Raw genomic sequence first — 21736 nt, forward strand, 5'->3', positions numbered from 1 at the left:
ATGCAGCGTTTATTTCTGTCGTGATACACTCGTCATCATCGAGCATCCTTCTCAAGAGTCCTGTACCAATGTATGTGATCTGTTATGAAGGTTTTGTGAACATTACTTTTTTGTAAGGACATAAAGCACATTCTGTCACAGGAGCTAACCAAAAATTTAATCACTTGATTAAACCACAAATTTAATAGTTTCATCTTGATTACAAGGTACTGTAGGAGCTCTTCCCAGTCAATTTGTTTCTTACTGCTACAGAATCTTGAGGTCACAAGTGGTAAGTTGCTTGCTGTTGTCAGTGATTGGATTGGTAATCATGTGTATTGTCTGCAAAGCTTGCAAATGATGAAACCATAAAATTGTGTTATTAATATCAAAATAGTACCAATAAAGGGTTTTTTTTTTTCCACCATGTCATTTCCAGGAAATCTTTTCCTGATTATGAATCTTAAATAAAGTTTAAGGGGAGAATTAATTTTAAGAGGATGTAGAACTCAAAGAGAGAGTAAACAATTTACTTTACTTTCAAATTCTTGCAGAAGCAAAATATATATTTTTATTATTCTTTGTTGAAATAACAGTTTTGGCTCAAGTTCTTAAGAGCTTGGGAAGCAGATAATTTTCCAAGACACAGAATAGGTGTATCAGTTCTGTATCTTGGAAAATTATCTGCTTCCCAAGCTCTAAAACCCTCCAAAGTTGTAGCTATTCTGTAGGTAATTAAATTTCATTTTAAGGGCATCTCCAGACAAGGGCATAACTAGTGAGAGAAATGCACAGAGTACAGGAGTGAGAGTTCTCCTCTTAGTGCTAAACATTACAGCACATATGCAGTGTTTGAAATTGTCAGGGGCCTTTTCACATTCCCTCTCTCTCTTCTTCGTTCTCACTGGGGCTTTCTGTACTCTTGGATTGTTACCCACTACTGAGTGAGCTACAGTATTGTATACAGAATGTCATTGTCGGCATGAAGTGCAACTGGAAGAGTTAACATATCAATGGAGCAGAAAGCAAAACTTCTCAGAGAGGGGTAAAAGTGATCTCAATTTGACCTGATTGTGTATCTGCTAGATTTTGTACAGTTTTCAGTGTTTTTTTCCACTTTGTTCCCAGTCTGCATGGAGCTTAAAGTACTTTGAATATCTGTGTAATCGTTTGGAGCGTTGATTTGGATAGGTATGTGTACTGTACTTGCTAGATTCTAACACAATTCAAAACCAGTCCCCAGTTTTATACCAGCTGTGACACAGAGAATAGTTTCTGCCTGTGGATAATTCACTTCCTGGATTTAGCACGGATACCCTCACATCCCCACCTGCTGTTCTAAATTCCAGGCAATGATGTATGTCTTATAGCCTTAAGGAAAAAGTCTCCCTGACAGCCGTATCATACAATAGTATTATCCCATATTCTCCTGTAGTCCTCATGTAGAAATGTCCTGGAATCATTTGGGATTGTAAACAAAGCAAAATCGAACTAGAACAAAGTGGACAAAAACGTGATTAAAAAGAGGTTATTTGGAGAGCAGAAAGCCAAGTTTTAAGAGGGAAGTTTATTGGTCTATTTTTTTGCTTACTCTTGGAGCTAAATATGTGAGCTAGATCTAGTCTTATAGAGTATGTTTTCTATCAGACTCCTTAGATACAAAATGAACCACGCAGAGAAATTCTAATGTCACTAGCATGGGACAGTCTTTGCATTTAGTTGATCCAATTTTGAGTACAGATGGCCCTACATCGAATGAGATACCAAATAAATTAGAATTTTCTAGTTTCCTGACCCTAGTTTTTTGCTCATGATTATTTTTAAGGCTTTTGCCAGTATCTAAGAACAGACTGTATCTGGTTTTTAAAAAATGATGAAAGTGCAATAAGTTTTTCTCTTCAGTTTATTTATTTTTTTTTAAATTCGTGGATCCTTTGTCATACTGAGTGGCTGTATAATACACAGTAGGACTAGCACTGCCTGCCCTCCGGTGGTATGTTAAATCCTTCACTGGAATCTCATGATTATTTGCTGAACAATCACCATAATTGTCCCATCTGCCTCCATTTCATTCTAGTTATAAGCATCTCTTCCCTTAGTCTTCTCCCCTTTCTCTGCTCTCCATGGCCTCAGGCAGGTCACTTGCCCTCTCTGCTAATGCTTCTCCATCTGTAAAATGGGAGTAATGTGAGTTGTTGGAAAGATTAATTAGTGAATTAATATTTGTAAAGCACTTGAAAGATGAGAAGCACTAGATAAAGGCTAAGTAGTGTAATTATTATTCTCAGAAATGCCTTCATGGATGGGGGAAAAAAAAGATGCAGGGTTTCAGCAAACTGATTAATATCAGTATAGGAGGTTCTGGAGATAGATGAACACAGGCTAGTTGGCTTTGCTAGCCAAGAGACAAATTAACATGAATGAATACACAGTGCTTGTGGGTTTCACCCATTATTTTTACGATTAATATTACAAATTTTCACATCAATCACAAATTACAGCTTGCAAGCGTGACACAAAATGCGACTGTGTATTTAGGAAGTGAGTCTCTGCACCTTCTGGCTTCCACATTCTTCTAATCTCATTTCATTCATGTGAGTGTCTTTTAAACATGCTACTTATTACAGATGCAAATGGAACTGAAAGAGTAACTGAGAATAAATATTTTAAGGTAACATCATACAGTCTCAACTTTGTATTGTGATTATGAGACCATCTTCTCTACCCCCCACCAAAAGGCAAGTAATTTCCTAGTGCTATAATTAAGCCATCGTTCATTCCCCCATATTCATAAAAAGGAAAAAGAGAGGCTAATGGCTCAAAATGGGTATGATCACATAATGATACTTCCTGTCCAGAAAAGATATGATAATTAACCTGCACATTTTTTTTAAAAGTGTCATATGATTAATCTGTCATATGTGGCTAGAGAATTCTATTCTGTTTAATCAGTGGAGGCCACATTTTATTATTTAGCCACTGTCTCAAACCAAGCCATCTTCAAAAGAGGTAACAGGTGGCTGTGCTTTATGGAAGCATGTTCTCTTCCAACATGTTTCCAGGGCAAGATTGTGTTAAAGAAACTGTTCCAGCATGCTCTGTACTGATTTTTGGCAGCAAGCTGCAGTGACATAGAGTTTAAGATTCCACTGCTTAATTCCCTCCACAGGATACAATACCCAAGTTTATGAGAGACCACGGCTCCTGCTTCCCTGAGTGAAGAGGCAGCAGCTGAGACATGCCTTTTGCTTGGGCTGCCTGAGCTAAAAAGTCGGGGTTTTTTGCTCTGATCTCCTCCTGCCACCTTCAGTTTCCTGCTGGCTAGAACTGAGCATCACGTTTCATATTATGATCTGATTCGCTGCCTTCTGAGCTTTTGAAATGATGGCATTAATAGATCCAATTGGAAATAATTACAGGATGGAAAAATTAAGAAGATATTTTTTATATTATTGCTTTTTCATTCTCTTTTCAGCTGATTGACTAAGGTAAACCTTAGAAAACCTGATAATCACAAAGGATTATGAGACTTTCGAAGTGCAGGATACAATCAAAAACAGGCAAATGAGAAATAGCATGCAGGTCTGCAAAAAGGAGCAATATTTTTTTCTGAATTTTTACTATAGGTTAGCAAACTAATGGGGGAATAGTATGTGGGATGTAATATGTAGCATATGAATGTAATAGGAGGGTGTCAGAGGGGGTAATTATGTGAATGGGGCAAACAAGAAGGAAACTCGACAGGGTTAGGCCCTGCTAATCAGTTCCAGTATCTTTGTACTAGATCCAAATCTTCATGTTCCTTGGTATCTAGAAATAAGATCTATATACAGTACACACTTTAGCTTCTTTATGTCATGGAAGCCACCTAAATTATTAGACAACTGGATGCAGTGCAGTGCTTCCGGGAGTAATAATCTTGCCATTAGGCACATGGAAGGCACTAAATAACTTCTGTTCCTGATAGCCTCTGAAGAAGCTGGGATGAGGGACTGCTTCACCCTCCTGTTCACTGTCACCTTGATGTGGTGTGGCTTGAGTACTCCCACCAGAAATCTAACCAAGTGCTAATCAGCATGGTCCCACATGAATGGAGAGTGCTGATCCCAAATAAGGGCTTGTCTTACTGGCTGCTATTCCCATCAGCCTACTCTTTCGGGACTTGGCACGATAATGCTGCAGGTACTCTTTATTTTATAGCCCAGCCTCCTTCCCTGCTACAAGGAAGTTGTCCTTCACAGTCAATGGGCTGGTGTCTGTTATATCTGAGCGAATACTTGCTTCAGACTATGAAGAATGAGACCATATGCGGAATTAAAATGTTTTTAGTCATGCTTCTTTACAGCATTTCTAGCTCCTCCTAAATAGTAGTTGAGGGAATGTGATGCTAAAAGCAATTTTGTTAGCACTTGATTCCTTTTCCTACAGAAGATTTTTTTTATGTGTATATGGAAAAATGCAGCTATTATTCTCCCTGTTTTTCCCTCTATACCTATCCATTCTCACACTGCCAAGAAAAGGCAGAATACTTCTCATTCTAAGACTGGAAAAATAGAGAGCAAGAAAACAAGGAGGGAGGAATATTAAAAGAGATTGGAAATTAAAAAAAAAAAACAGATTAAAAGATGATCCTGGAATGGACAAACTGAAAAAGAGAAGAGCAATCTCATATAAGAAAAACAGTCAAGACTGAAATAAAAATAAAAACAAACCAGAACAATCAAAAAATGAAACGAACCCAAATTCCCCATAGTTAGAAGACTAAAATCTAGTCAGACAGATGCAAGTTAGGATTGTTAGAAAGTTCATTTTAATTACTGTTTATACTTGTTACTATATCTTTCTGAGCTTTTCCAGAAATCAGTAACATCTGAAAAATCTCAGGCAGAGATGTTGTCACATCCTAAGTTCTGATTTTTGTTGGAACCCTGGGTTCTAAAAATTTCAGCCTTTCAGTGCTGGCAAGCAGCGATCCTCAGGAGTACACTGTATTCGATCCGAAACCTTGGGAAAAGCTCCCTAAATTGTGTGATAACACTGAGGTTGTTGCTGTGTAATTAAAACTTATATCACTGGGTGGAATATGTAGAGATGTAGAAAATTAGGTTTAGGGGATATAGGTAATAATAGGTTACAATATGGAGGAATTTGGGTGTGAATCTTCTTCTTCCTTTCTCCTTTCTCTTTCCTCCTTCTTCTTCACAAATCTAGGGGTTATGCCATTGGGTCAAAAGTCCCACACTGCGGGACATGAAAGGTTGGTAATTGGATTATAAATAAAAACAAGTTACTTGGTATTTTATAATTGGTTAATTTAGACCTTAAAAAGCCTTGGAAGTTAGAACTCACGGCCATTTTCCACCCTGTTACCTTGGAGGCATACTCCTGTGCAGCTGTATTACTGATAAGATATAATAAACAACTAAGTCCGAACAAGAATTCTCAGTCTCCTGCATTTTAATTCAAACTCCGAGTAAAAGAGCTCACAAAACAAAAGCAAAGAAGAAAAGAAATGGCAAAGAAGAGAAAAGCAAAAAAACGGGAAAATTAATAGAGTTTCTCTATTATTATAAAAGCCCTGTGGTTACCCTGAGAAATGGACAGATATGATGCTTTATGACACTGAAAATGTGGCCCTTAAAGTGTGTTAGAGTTATAGTATTAGTCTGAGTAAGTAGCAGACAGGCTTCAGCTATAAAAATGCCAGGGAGAATCCCAAGACTAAATTGCAGTTCAGTTTTGTCCCCTTCAAGGGGACAAGCAACCCCTCCTTATTCAGAGAGACAGGGACAGGGAGGCTAATGGATGGGTGTAAGATATTTATGTGGTTACAAGCAGTACATTGCATCCCTGCACATGACTTTCTGCACTATCCTCTCCCCCTGTCCCTGCATGCTAAAGCAAGTTGATGGCAAAAGGAACTGAGCAGAGAGATTTTACTGGGAAGTTGTAAATTGCTGCTGAGACAGATCATACCACAAATCACACTGTTCCCTTCACCTGAACAAGAAGGATGTGAGGGAGGAATTGCACTTTAGAAAGGATGTCCCTGAGTCATTCTGTTTCCCACACTGCTCCTATGGTGCAAATTGCAGGGTGCTCCTGTTTTTACTGTTATGTCTAAAGGAGATTTACAGCCCCCAGCAAAAAGGATACCCAGACCAGAAACTGCAAATTTGCTACAAAACCACACTCTTGGTTACAGCTGCTTAATTTCTTTTCCAGCTGAGCTGTATAGGTGTATTGCTGACAGAAGTTTTCAGCAGAGATTAACTAACTTCGAATATAAAGTTTTCTTCATCCCGTAGAGTACATTCTAGTAGTCCCGAGGTTCTCAGTTCATACAGAACGACACACCAAACAGACTGACCAGAATTTTGATTCCATTGTTTAACAAAAGCGCCTTTATAATATGCGAGCACATATCACGTTTGAATAACTGTTCGTTCTCTTTCCTTTTTTATAATTATGGGCAACAATAATTTACTTGGTGCTTGAACATGAATGGTGTTCCTCTGTGATACAAAGTACATTTCTCTCAGATGGTAGAAAAACCAAAGGTGCATAATCGAAAGAGTGGTGGCCTGTTTCCATTTTACATCTTCTTTCTACCTTTATTTTAATTTTCTCTTTATTAACCTGAATATATCCTTAAAAATATTTTCCCTCTATATTTCCTTTCACTCACAGGGGTATGTACCCTCTCTACCCATAAAGGTATGTACCCTACTCTTGGAAAGCATAATGTTCCTAAATTCTTCCCAGAACTGAACCATAGAGTATTTAATCACCACCTGCTTTTCCACTGTCATTATGATTTTGGGACCATTCCACTGTGGTATTAGGATGCACCAAAACTTCCATTTGTTTATGCATTTTGCAGGTCTTTACTTAAATCTAGGGTTACCTGTGCCTCCTAAATGCCTCTCAAACATTGTGAGAATGCCTCCAATGAAACAGATCACCAACACTGAAATGTCTCAGCCTACAAGGCTGACTTAATAAAAGCATACAACGAAATTCAAAGTGCACTTTACATAACACTATCAGAAGTCTCTTAAAGCAATATGCTGCGCTACTTGCCTTTTATTTGGAAATCTGGCCTAAGTAAAAATAATGTTACTGATTAATATTGCTAATCTGGGAGTGAGAACAGTGATCAGATGAGAAAAAGCAGTTTGGATTTGTCTGAGCCTCTTGAGGTACCACAAGAAGAAGCCTGATGAAGTCAGCAGTTTTCCACTGAGTATGACAAGGATTCAGCTGTCTCCTTCTATCCAGATCACATCTTTACCTTAACATCAAGAACCAGTTGAATAAGATGCTGAACTAAAGCACTGAATGCTCAAGATTAAACTCTTTCTTGCAAAGAAATTTTCCACGTTGTCTGTACACACTGTGACCAAAAAGTTTGGAGAGGAATGATCCGTATCAAAAATAAAATATTGGATGATGTTGTAGGAAGGTTGATCTTTAAAACCTGTTGTAGTATTAATTGATGCCCAATTCTATTGTTTTTACATGAGATCTCACTCATTTATAAATGTGCTGTATGATTCCACTTAAATCAATGCAGCTATGCTGATATAGTTCAGATGAGAGTCAGGAGTTGCATTTTCTCAGCTGGTACTTTTGAAATTAATGAGGATGACAGTAAAATTTCAGTGCTACCGTGGATGGCAGTTAAGTATTACTAAGAGTTAACTAGTTTCATTGTGTATGGAGGCCATGGGGAAAAAATGGTTGCCAAAATATAGAAAATATAATGGTTGTGAAAGTTTGAATGGATCAAATGCTTTTCTGCAGAGCATTTATAATGTCTTAAAGTGGTTTATTATTTATGTTTTTCTCTGAAGAGATGAAGGATAAATACAGTTTCACTTAATCTGTTCTATGCATTCTGCTGGGTTTGCTGCTATCCTACAGTACTTGCACACCTGATTTCTAGTTTCTGTGTTTCCAGCCAAAATGAAGCAGACAATACCTTTTTTTTGCTATTCACTTATCAGAAAAGAAGAAATTACTCAGAAAATTGACACTCTTAGTACATCCTGTATAGTATTTTTTTTTCAGACCAAAGGATCTTTTGAAATGCAGGAGAAGAAAAATTCTGTGTGTTGAAGCTATGGAAATAGACACGATTTGCTTCTAGTTCTTTCTGTTCCTGAGCATCAACAGGGAGGACACAACTGACCCTCTGTGTGATTTGGGCCAGCAGGAAAGTTGTGACAGTATTAGCACTTTTCTTCCTGTTCCTCTATGGCCTTTTATTCTGTATTGAATTTACATTGATGCATGATAAAGTATTGTGCTGAAGTAGTTTTTGTCTCTGAACCAACGGGGTTTTTATGAGAATATTAAGAAACTTACACTGGTACAGGTTTCTGTATTTATTTTGGCATTCAGTCTATTCAAATGATCAATTTTGGAAATATAGCTTTTTAAAAGATGCTATTCATCTTCAAAAAAAAATCTTTTAGTGAAGCACAAATAATCTAATGGCCTTTGACAGTAAAAAATACTTTGGATTATTCAATGATACTATAAAGGTCTTCTAAATTTTGCTACTAAATCATTAGTTGGTTGGGGATTTTTTCCGCATGATTAGTATCTTATCTTGCCCATGAGGACATGTTTTTGGTTCGCATTGAGGAACAATACTGAACAAAGAAATTTTTCTTGTGTAACCACTTTAAATTCTGTTATGATTTTAAAATACTCTCACATGCACATATTAATTCTTTCCTATAATCATAGCTTGAGGCAGTGAATTCAAAAGGTTAATTAGAGGTTACGTAGAATTTTATTTTATTTTTTTACTGCTTTAATATACTGCCCCCTCTGTGTAAGAATGATGTGCTGAGAAGGGTGCCTAATTTTTTTATCTATATAACTACCTATATGATCCACTATTGAAAACATAGTACTTTTCTGATCCCCTTGTTCAGAAAATCCTCTGTCCCTTTATTGAGATGACTCATAAGAACTGAATTCAAAATTTTAAGTTATATTCAGGATTGGGAATAGGACCCAAGGTGCCAGACTTTGCTTCTGTTATTTAGACTGTAGCAAGATTCATGAGTGATTCAAATTATTGTTTTCTTTTGTTAACACCAAATTCAAAATGCCAGTGTCTTACCTAATAGTCCAAGACTACAGTAAGACCCAGTTGTTTTTGCGCAAACTGAAATCTTGTTGTCACTTCAGGTTTTTTTCCTTCATGCTTCAGTCCCTTTTCTGGATCTGCTGTTATTTTGTCCCCAGACCTTTACTTGTGGTGAGACACAATTAAAATAATTCAGTTTTACAAGGAACTTCTGATGAATGTTGACCTTTAAACCTTAAAAAGACAGTAAGAACATTGAGTGTGAAAGATTACCATTTAAATTATTAAAGCATAATATTTTTAGTATAAAATGACTGAAAGATACTTGAAAAGGGGGTAAAAACAGGAAAAGAATTCATGTTATGGAGATTTTGTAGGCTGGAACAGCAGTTTAGAAGTGTTGAAATTTCTAGGGCTGGTAAGAGCTAAGATTCCACTAGACAAAGCAGCATGAAACCTGAAACTGGAAGCTTACAGGACTGGCAAATAAAATGTCTTAACAAGGTCTTTTTCATATTCTCTAATTGTATTTGAAATCATAAATAATACAACATGTGTCTGTGAATTACATGTTTCATGAGGGATGCCATGTCAGAACAGATCAAGCATTGGGATGACTTCCACACATTCACTGGTACAAATGTATAGGTAAGGAGAACAGCCTCTTTTTTCAGTGGGGGTTGCAACAGGAAATCACCTTAGTCTTGACACATGAAACCCTTTACTCAAGAATGTGTTTATGTTTCATATTAATGTTTGTAAAAGCCTTCTTATTTTATTAATTAGTTGATTAATTATGACTTTGTTACCATTAGTCCCAGGGCCAGCATGAATCCCTGGGTGAGAGGCATTCAATAAATTGCAGAAAAAGTAACCTACACATTCTAAAAACTTTGCTGTCTGAATATGAAATATTGCCAAACTTATTATCCAGATTTTGCACTGGAGGAGCTTTTGATCACTGGGAGGAGAGTAGCATGTCCAGAGGAGGAGCCTGAAAACTTTATGGCTAACACTGCTAGAGTAGAAAAGTTGATCTCTTCCTACTGATTGTCTAGTGGAAATATGGGGCACTTAGATTTATTTCCTGTTCCTCAGGCTTTAAAGTCAGGGTGAAAAAATCATTGTTTTCTGTCTTGCTAAATAAATTGGAGAGCCAAACTTTCATGGTTACTTCTGAGTGATCTAAATCACATGATACTCTTGTCTCTGTAAAAATGAGTTTTCTGATGTTAATGCCTTCAGAAAGTAAACATATAATCCATTTTCTCTGCCACTTGCTTAACAACTTAAAAATTGCTTTCTTTGCTGCTTTTCCTGCTAAAACACAACTACACAAATTTACCTGAAAAATGTATAAAAGCAGATCAAAAGTAAATAAACTTGATTAAGAATTTCAGTATATGCTTATGATTAACTTTGCTTCAGCATTCATAGAATAAGTTATGTTAACTACATACGAACAAGAATTGCTACTATAGGTTCCAAATCTTCTTCATTAGTTGCTATCAAAATATCCATTTTCCATTCTATATTGATGCTTCAGATCACCAATACTAAATTTATTATTCTCTGAACAAAATTATTCTTAGTCGCAAACTGGTATTTTTATAGATAAATCAGAATGGGAAATGGAGTCAACTGTCTAGTGCCACAATTTTCATCCAAGAACAGGAAAATAGAAGATGAGGACAGTCATAAAAGTTGACACACTTTGGCTTGACTCATTCAACTGTGTAAGCTTGAATACTTGGTACACTGAAGTCTAGTTTCCATAATACTCTTGAACCAAAAACAAGTAACAAATACACCTCATTCTTCTTTCACACTGCTTTTTTTTTTTTTTCTGATCTAAATTTAAACTGTCATCTTTAATAGATTTATTTGTATCAGTATAAGTGAAAGGCAAATTAGATCCTTTAAATGCATTCCTTGTTGGTTTTTCTGCTCTGCTGTAAGAGAGGGAAGAACTTGCATTGCTGCATTGTTGTGCTTTTCTACTGATTTATCTCCATGTTGAAAAGTCCTTTCTGTACTAATCTGAAATTCTTTCTCCACATTTTATTTAAATTGCCAGATGCACTTGTTAAATGATTCTAGTCTCTTTGGGTTTTGTTATTTTTTTCTTTTTCTTTTCATGGTGACTGATTGCCATCTGGGGGCTAACATGAGCCCACCATACTAATTTCACTTATTCTACCCATTAACTGCTGTTGTCTCCAGGGTCAAAGACAAATGTATGAATCCACTTTATCTCTCAGCTTACAGAACATCTTATACACTGAGCCTTGTATTACGAAATGACTACATCAGCCTCTAATTACTCAGCTCTACCCTGTGCTGAATGCTGGTGTACCTTGAGAAACAGCATGCAAAAACACATTTGTTTAAGTCCTCAGATGGTTAACATTGTGCATAACCTCCTCACAAATTACAGCCTCAGCTGCAGCACATCCATTAGTCTGGAAGAATGAAGATTCCCAAGCGGCCCTGGTGCCTTTCCCAATTCCCTTGCGACCCACCAATCCTCTCAGCGCTTTCTCTGCATGTAGGGAGTGTTCAGAGCTAATCAGGTCAATGATCATCTCACGGCTCAGGGGACATGACAGGAGCCTATCACAGCAGTTACAGGATCTTCCAGACCTGAGCACGCTTGCTGAGAATCTCGTGTTAAGAAACATTGCTTTGGTGCCTCATCTCTCACTCCCTACGAGCCTCTGAGGATTTCAGCTGATCTCTCTCTCTCTCTCTCTCCTCTAGACAGTGAGGAGTTCACTGAAAAAAAGGCAGAGCAGCATGCGGCTACCCGGAGGGTGTTGATTGAAACTTAGATTCTCCCCGATCACTGTTGATTGGACTGATGCTCCAGCATTACCAGAGAAAAGATTTCAATTAAGGTAAGTGCTGCTTTATCTGGCTGCCTGCATCGTGCCGAATTTCTGCATGGAAAGTTCGAACTGAGTGAACTGCCAGCCTGCACTGCAGCAAGGGAGCCCGCGCCGCGCCGCGGGAGCGGGCTGGGGGCAGGAGCGAGTGTCCCAGTCCGGAACACCTCTCCGGAGGGATTCGAGTTTTAAGTAGCATCTTATGAATGGCTGCAGGTTTTTTTATCCTATCCGGTGATTCTCTGAAGCTTGCAAAAAAAAAAACAAAAACCAAAACCAAAAACCAAAAAAAAAAACAAAAACAAAAAGAAAACCAAAAACCCAAACCAACAGACAAAGAAGCAACCAAACCAAACCAAAACATTAGAAGCATGCAGGGGCGTGAGAAGGAAGGAGGAAAGGCAAGTGCACTTTCCCCCTTGTAGATGTATTTGAGGAAGCACAGCAGCTGGAAAGCAAAAGTACATTATGGTAAAATATAATCCTGAATAAGGAGCATCATTCCTTCATCATCAGGAACTCATAGACGCAGGGCTTCAAGGTCCCATGGCATATAAATGAGATAGTAAGGGATTCTTGAAATGTGAGTCAAAAATATGCATGCAGCTTTCCAGGCTACCCTCAGACTGAGGGCTGTGACTGGCATGTGGAAGGAATGTTATGCTTGGAGGCTGGTAGGATTTGGATAGTTGCTTTTTTACGATTAGTATTTTGCCTGTGTGTGGGGGGAAAAGGGTGAGCAGGGGTGCTGTTTCAGTACAAGTGGCCAGAAAATTAAATTGGTTGCTATGGGGTGAGAGTAGTGTTTGACTGAAGAGAGAGAGGATGTAATTTTTCATGGGCTGATAGAAAGTGAGGCATATCAAAAGAAATAGACTGATGCTTGAAGATCTTTATCTGTAAGGAAAAAAGAGAGTAGATGAAGAAGGCTGTCTTGAAAGATTAAATGAATAATGAGAAAATGTCAGAGATTTTTACACAGCCTGGAGTTAGCTAGCCTTGTACCTATGGTGTATCCACCCTGAAATGTCTAAAGTGAACTGACTTGGATAGTCTCAGTCATGTCCACGCTTGATTGTTGTGCTATCAGGGGATGTAATTAAGGAGCTTGTAAAGGAGCCAAACTTTTTAATACTGTAAGGAACAAAATTAAGATCTGTTGTATTGAACATGCCAATATTCTCTCTGTTGCCCCCAAAATTTAACACATTGTGTTTAAAACTCAGTCATAATAGAAAGAAAATATTAATGGAAAGTTAAGTGATTTGAAATCTTCATAGCATAGACAGATGTATAACTTCTAGGCAGTTTACAAAAGTGTGAATTAATTGCACTGCCTGTTTTCAGCCAATGCCATTTATTGTGATTAAATATCTGTATTGTTATTTATCATTTATTGTGGGAAATACAATTAATACCACTATATCCTGCATTAAAAACTCATCTAATCAATATGGAGATATACCTCTCAATCCTCTGCCCTACTCCACTCCTCCTCTCCACTTCACTACCTCACCGCCTGCCCCCCTTGTTCCCAAAAGAAAAATTTTAAAAAAAGAGAAAGAACAGTCCATGCAAATGTTGGTTACCTGCAGGTTACTTATTCCATTAGCCTTTTTGGTGAAAAATACCAAGTTGTCTTTCTTGCAAAAACATTAGCATAGGGAGAAATGACCTGTAAGTTTGGGAGAATGTTTGAAGAATACTGACAGTTTTAAGTGTCTATCTGTATATTCTCCTTCTTGAAAATTATTTTTGAAAGTAATATTTTTTATCATGGTGACTCAATATATCCACTGTTTTCTAGGAAAGGAGGCTGGTTTTCGAAGTTGTTACATGCACTGATCCTCATTTTGGTGTAGCATATGGCTCACTTCATTTTTCATGTTATATTTATATGACATTTACTAAATTTTGTGCTTTTTCCACCCAGAGATGCAAATCTTGACCAGGGTAGAAGTATTTCAATGCACATATGAGAATCCATTGTATATGTCTTCACTTTTTTTCTTTCGTGACTAATCAATGTTTTTTCGGTATAGTATTCATTCATGTACATCAGAGTATTCATTATTAAAAAAATTAAAATACAATAACTTAATGCACTGCAGGGCAAAAAAAAATCAAGTATAAAACAATTGCAGTTGCAGACATCCAGGTTATGTACAAATAGCAGGAAGTTCCGTTCCAGTCTTTCACAAGGTCTGACTACAAACATGGTTTGACAACATGGCTTTGTTCTCCTTTTGTTTCACAAAGCTGTTGCTGTAAGTAAAAAATAAATAAATCACACTTTCATGGCAGTGTGTCTGTGGGTTTCTAAACAAGTCTTACAAATACACTTACATCTCTATTATTATTTTACAAGATCACATGTTCGATCTCCTTGTAAGTGAAGAGCGCTTGCTTTCCGGTGTGCAAGCCTCAGAGGTTTTATGACATGACAGCTTACCTTACACAGGGAAATGCTGGCTTTTTCTCATGTTTTGATAAAAACAGACAATAATGATACAATTATTTCCTGATCTTTTCCAGTGGTGGGTCGTGGGCTTCTTCATACATCCTTATGATCCTCAGCATCAAAAAGTGACCTCAGCAATATGGAAAATAACATTCCTCATTAAACAAATAAATTGGAGCATCTGACTTACTGAAGCTTTTCAGACTTGTTAAACACAGGCAGACAGATTACACAGGAAGGCAGTATAGTCTAGTTCCCTCTCTTGAAGTTTTTTTTTTTTTTTTACTCTAAGGCTGTATCAAATACAATTAAATATATAGCTATATGCAGAGTTCAACTTTATTTCAGTTATTTCAAGTTCTTTGAATGAGGTCAGTGTTAATTTTTTTTTGCCTCAAGCTACATCTCCTTATTACTGACAGATGACTACAATTACTATCTGGTCCAACTCCATTGAAAAATTAGTGTTTGATAATAATGCTTTAATGTTCTAGGAGCTTTTTAGGGAAATTCATTAAAATGACGTTTGGAAACGGGTAAAGGAAAGGGAGCTCAATAAAAACTGACATAAAACCAACCACAGACCAGTAAGGAACAGTCTGCTAAAACAGGGATAGTGACACGTGAAAGAGGAAACAACTTTTAGTGACTATAGCTCATAATCTAGATAACGTAAAATAAAGAGATATATTATACTAAATGATATATAATTTCAAGATTATGGGGTGACAGTGAGATAGAACAAGCTTCAGGGGTTAATGAGGTTCCACAGTTTCCCTTCTTGAAGACATATGGGGAAATTTATTTACTTGAAAAGGAGGCTTTTTAACCCTGTGTTATTAACATGGATTGAAGAACTAACATCAACTTTCCTAGCAAGACCATTGTTTCCCACCAGACTCTTGTTGCCTCTCTTTCATTTGTTGTTTTCATAATCTGTTTCCTGGGCACTTATTCTTGCACTTCTGGGTAGCACCTTCCTCTTCATATAGGCTCATTTTCTTCCTAATGATATGTGCTTCTCTTCATCCTTTTCCTCTTAGCATTCTCCCTTGTTCTTTCCTTTTCTTCATCTCCCATGATTTTTTTCCTTTCTTTGATGCTGCAGAGACATCACTTTTCACACTTGACCCATCTGTGAAAATTTTTCATTTATAATTGAAACAGAAAAACCCCACTGAAGATACTCCAGTGCTCACAAGAATGGGACATGTGCTCCACCACTCTACCATCTCTTTATCCCCTTTTTCTCTATTTTTTAATTGCTTTTGATTTTACAATCTCTGTGTCAGGGGCTGTACCTCACTGTACAGTAAGTAGCTAGCACAGTAAGAGGCGTTTCTGCTTCCAGCTTTGGAATCTATGTATGTGTCTAGACTGCGGAAATCACGTGCTCTTAACTGGTTCATGGAAACAGACTACAAGGTTTGACTCATCTGCCTCAGGATGACATTGTTCTTGCAAAAGCATACATTACAGTTATAAAGAAGTAGAGATTACAATGTATATATTATGCTTTTAAATGAGTAAGCTTTGAGCATATTTTCAGGGGTTGCTATTTTCAAGCCACTGTGAAAGTTGCCCCTCTTTAATGACTTCTGAGAGTCTAATAAGTCGATAGAGGCTGATTTAGTCTTTGCTGCTACTTTTTCCCGGTTTCTCTTTTTATTGTGGCTTGTTATAGATGCAGCACATTAAGCAATGACTTTCAAATCCTATCTTCTTTTGTATTAACAGAACCGTTCACAAAGCTCCAGTTATTTTGTATTGGTGAAACTCATTGAGGGCACTAGGTTTGGCACATGTCACTGAATATTTGTTGAGATAATTATTTTGTAGCAAAGCTTTGAGGATACAATGCTCTTTTGGGAGGGACAACACTTCAGTCTGCTTTCTTGTTGAACCATCAAGCCTGGTGGTTTGAGGGGGGAAAAAATTTCCAGGTAGAAAAATTCTACATCAAAATGAAATACAAACCTACCTTGCCATATTGATTACTGGAATTTATATTTAGCAGAAGTCAAAACCATAGGTTTTACAATGCTAATATTGCAATGGATTGTTTAAAGAGGCTCTTCTTCTCACCACCAAATGGGAACTAAGAGAGTTCACTCATGAGACTTGGCCACATTACTTTAGGAGCAGCTGTGGTTCAGTTTCTGTCAACTCTATCACTTCATGTTTGAGAGTGAAGAGTCTTCCTGTAAAGATCAGACTCGATGATGTACACCAGACAGATCTGGGCTGGAGGACCATCTTTCTGCTGCAGATGTCTCAGCTGTCAATATTTTTGAAGGCAATGACTGCTCTGGTTGGGATATGTGTAATGTAAGCTTTGTTTACTGTCCTGTGTTGCAGCGGAGTGGGATTTGGGGTCTGTGGATGCTGAAGTTTATCTCTGTGCTGCTGTACAGAATGGCCCAGACCTGTGATCACAGCTCAGATACAAACCTTTATGGAGATATTCATAAGACAGGTAGAGATCTGAGATTCAAAATAAGAAGGTATCTAAGCACCTAACTCACAGTAAAATGCTGTCTACCACATAAGTTTTAAAGTTGTATATTTAGGTGCCAGAGTTATGTTGTCTGTCAACCTTCAGACTACAGTATATTTGGAAGAGTCTCCAAAACTGATGATAAACACTCAGTTAAATGACTTGGATGAGTAGCTTTTGTTTCCAAATTTAGGTCAGATTTATTATTCTTTTCATGCATGCATTTACTCACTGACTACATTAATACTTTGTCCACCATCCCAAATACACTTAAAAAATACCATAGTGACTGACTTGGTTAGTAAAATCTTTGAAATATTTTTTTTTGTTTTCCACTAAAGGTAAATTGGTATGCAAACCCATTCCTTTTCCAGAAAGCAGAGAAGACTTTTGACCTTTCTTGATCAACAGTGTACTCTTGCAGTGATCCCATAATCCAGCTTTTTGAACTGGATCATTTGACCTAGAGTCTATAAGCATTAGGTAGGTTCCTGGCCGCTGTTCTCTGAAGGCTGCCAGCAAGTGCTAAGCATAATTGCAAATGCAGACACACATTTGCTAAATGCTTGTCTGTGGTCATTTATTCATTTTGTAAAAATTTGGGTTTGTTTATGCAGTTCAACTACTACCCACAGGACTTGGTTTGAACTGCAGACCTAGATTCTGACTTCCTTTCCCTTTCCCTTATATTTCTTCTTCAGTCCCCTTGGACCATTTATACCTAGTTAGTTAGTTAGTTAGTTAGTTATACAGCAGTATTTCTGTATATGGAGTTGAGATGATAGTTTAAGCAGCTCTCTAGAAAGCTGGTATGAAGATCACAAAGTACATTTATTAAGAACTTCTTGGTTCTGTCCTCAGGCATACTGACTCTGTGTGTGTGTTGCACCCTTTCATATATCTATTTTATACTTAGTTTAATGCATAATCTAAAAGGAAAAAAAAAAAAAAGACTCCATTCCACAGTTCATTTTTCCTATTTAAGAAAATGCTGCAAATAAAACCAATATTGTTAAATGGAAATTTTAATTACAGATTTCTGAGAATACTTGTAGAATGAAAAGCTAGAAACTAGTATTTCTTTACTAACAGTCTGAGCAGAATTTTACTCAATAGTTCTGCTAGGGATTTGATGATGAAGCCATTCTGCCAAATCTGAGTTCATTCAAACTTATTGCAACAAGCTTTCTATAAAAAAACTCTTCTAGTTCAAGTAATACTTCATTCATTAAACTGGAGTAATAATTATATAACAAAATAAAAAGCCATTGCCTTTCCTTTTAGGAAACTTGTATGTTTGCTTGTTTATTGTCTTTTCAATTCTCTCTAAAATATTAATAGTATTCATGGTATTTGGTTGCTATAATTTTAAATATATAACTATATCTCTTAAAAAAGGTTTCATTTCCTGTCACAACGAGCACATTTTATTCCTTTGCTACATAAATAGTAATAACTTTGGGCGTAAGTAAACATACCCAATGTAGATCTCTCTCACTGTAACTCTAAACAGATGTTACAGAAGTCCAGATTTACACTATTATAAGAAAAGAAAGAAAAAAGAAGCCCTATGCCTTTCAATAAAGGTCCTGACTGATAAGCAGACTTCTCAGTAGAGCTGTGTTTCATATTTTCATAGTGAAATAGCCTGCTGTTTTTTGGTTTGTTGTTTGTTTTGGTTTTTTTTAAACTGACCTCCTAGGTAGTGACAATCAGGTCTTCTATAAAACAGAGCTTTTTGTAATTTGGCTCTTCCACCTCTGAACTGCTACTTGAAGGAGAACATGTCAAAAAACAAAGAGAGAAAATGTGATATACCTGGCTTCTACTTAAAAGAGTGCATATGTCAGAAAAAGTACAGAGCATGAGCGGTGGCGTTGAAAAGGTTACTGTGCAAAAGGAGAATTAATTTGCTAATTAAAATGCTTTTTAAAGAGCATCACTTGCCTCTGAGGTTTTTGTGATTCAGTGTAAAGATTTCTATCCCATTTTTTGGTCCTTACTGCATACAAATATAATAAAATTTTCAAAAATCATCACTTTCTTCTGCATTTGTCCTCGTGTCTCCTCATCTCATTCCTATCCTCCTCTTCTTTATTATTATTTGGAAACGTCCTTTGTTAATGCTCAGAATGTGTAAACAACTTTCAGGTGCATCAATGGACTTCAATCCCACTCTGCATTACCCATCAGATGCAGCACATAGCAATTGCCTGTCACTCTTTCACACCCTAAGAGCCAAAATTTATCTGTCAAGGACATATTTGAGTTCCAGCAGCCAAGAATGTGAGAAATCCTAGGCTAGATGTAGAGGAGATACTATGTATGGCAGGATGGAGCAGAGTCATCAGGGCTAGCAAACTGATGATTTTAATAGTTAAAGAGAAAAAAAAAAACAACAAACAAAACAAACCCACAAAAAACCCACCCCCGAAAAACCCTCAGGAAATATTAGAAAGCAACCATTTTTGATTTTTGGTTGGTTGGTTGGTTGGTTTGGGTTTGTGGGTTTGTTTTTTTTTTTTGGTCTGGTAGAAGTATTTTTCTCCAAGCTTGTTGTTTAAACTGGGTGGGTTTGTTTGTTTATTTGGTTTGATTTTTTTTTTACTCTGCCTGGAACTCCAACTAACAATGGGCATTTTTTGCAAATGTTTTCTAAAGGTCACTCTTTTTAATCAACTCACTTTTTCTGCAATAATTGTATGACATTTTTTTGCCTTATTTGTGTTCAAAGAGCATGAATATTTTAAATAGAAAACTCACACACTTAACTGTCTTTCTAAATGTTGCTGTTACAGTTCTGTGCAGGGTCAGAAGGGGGGTGCTGAACAACCAGAATTACCATTCACTTCTCATTACCTAGTGGCTATACAGTCCTTTTTGTGCTACATGCCTAGGGATGCTAATTCAGGTAAAAATAGCAAGATGCTATGCTTAAATTTTCTCTTGAGTGGAAGGCCTAACATCTATTTCTAAATATGTCTTCTTTCCAATCAAGATATGGAACTCAGTACATGTTGTTCACATGCCTAGTGACAGCTGATGATTTTAACTAGGAGCTGAGATTTAATAACTCTAACTTGATATAATCTCACTTATTTGATAAAGAGCAGCTGGAGCTGGTTGCCATGCACCTTACCTCAGTTGTTTCTATTAGCACAGGTTTTACCAGCCAAAACACAAGTGGATCTACCTAAAAGGGTTTTGAGTGCAGTGTTTAGGTGCATCAGACATTTCTTTTTCTACCAGGTGTTCTTTATGTTCTCTTTGGACAAATACCATAGTAGAGACACCGTTTATTATAATTTCAAAGCATACTTTACGATGTATCATTCTTGGCTCTCTGCCTCTGACTTTGTGCATGTATGTCCTGTGCAAAAATGACTAAGGAAACAGAGGTCTTGTGCCATCTAAAATTTTAAAACATAAAAGTTCTGGAGGTTATATCTATGTGTGTTGTGTGGCTTACCTGCTCATCTTGTTTTCAGATTTTAATTTTGAAGAAAAATGGTCTGATATTACGGATTTCCATAGTTAATCTAGCCATTTTAGGAGTCATTCTTCTAAAGTTTCTGATAGGATATTTCCCCCTCCCCTGTGAAAGTAAACAACAGTATTTCTTTTGGAAAATGTCTCCTTCATACCTCTTTAGTGCTAATCTCCTCAGATAGAAATTGCCTTCCTTGCAAATAAACAAAACTCGGGTCAAATGGATTTTGTTTTCATGGGATATGTAGATATATTTTTTTTAAAGTGCACTTCATAAGGCATAAATGTGATGTTTTAAATAGCTTGTCAGGAAAAAGAAGTGATTTTTAATGCAGATCTATGAAATAGATGCTCTTTAGTAGCATCAATACCCCTGAAGGCAAACATTTGAAAAGGCAGAGAGCACCATAACACCAAGATAAATGCTGGGAGTAAGATAGAAAGCAAAATGTAATACAAGTAAATAGAGAAATACTTCCTGTCAAAAAAAGAAAGCATTAGTAACAAAAATTATTGTTCTATTTTTTTAGTTTATTTGCAAATATCTAATGAGGCTTTGGGGTTATTTTAATATTGAGGGAGGGTTCTCTTTAATTACTTTCAAAGCATTTTAAAATCTTTATTTTTTATTCTGAAAATAATTAGGAATACAAATGAAATACATAACACATTTTCTTTATTATGCAAAATTCTACTGCTCTGTTACTGAAGCAAAACACAGCCACAGAAATGAAAACTAATTCTAAGTAGTCATTTGAAGTACCGATTTATAATTCTATATGAGAATATAATTCCATACATGTTGGAATTTGATATTTTAAAATTGCAAAAATTCTCAAGCTCTCTGTGAAACCAAATGTTATTTGATAGTCATTGGCAAGAGTTTTGTAATTGGATAATCTTACTCATCCCTCTTTGAGGCATTAAACTATGTTTTATGGAAGGTATTGTGAAAGCAGTGCTGCTCTGGTAAAGCCATAAAGTAGCTTTAATTTCATTGAAACGGATATCATGTTTACCAACCACACAATTGAAAGAAGTTTTAGAATCTGCTCAGTACATTACCTCACAGTTAAAAAACCTACAGCAACAGAAGTATCTGGCAAACTCTGGTTTACAGAGGAGGCAAAAAATTGTTCAGAAGAGTCAAACCTGGATGGAAAATTAATTTAACCTTCTATTATTTCATCAGGATCTGGATCAGGCGATGGCTGTGAAGTACACAAGGGATATGATTGATAGAATTAGAAAATCTAACTGAGCGGGTGGGTTTGATAAGGACTCATGAGAGCTTTGAAGTTTCATGGAATGTCAGAACA

At 36.7% G+C, this 21736-nt stretch overlaps 1 protein-coding gene across 4 annotated transcripts in view; it reads left to right on the forward strand.

The window, feature by feature from the left end:
• CDH12 (cadherin 12) overlaps positions 1–21736 on the forward strand; it is a 431901-nt gene that overhangs the window by 192746 nt on the left and 217419 nt on the right. For 2 of the 4 annotated variants that reach the window (XM_048311278.1, XM_048311300.1), the window contains one exon: positions 11846–11982. The gene's annotated coding sequence lies outside the window, so the exon portion shown is untranslated. Of the gene's footprint in view, positions 1–11496; positions 11983–21736 lie in introns of those variants that run through there. The other 2 variants (XM_048311309.1, XM_048311289.1) reach the window with 2 other exon arrangements.

The sequence above is a fragment of the Corvus hawaiiensis genome, chromosome 1, assembly GCF_020740725.1.
Source record: "Corvus hawaiiensis isolate bCorHaw1 chromosome 1, bCorHaw1.pri.cur, whole genome shotgun sequence".
Lineage (NCBI taxonomy): Eukaryota > Metazoa > Chordata > Aves > Passeriformes > Corvidae > Corvus > Corvus hawaiiensis.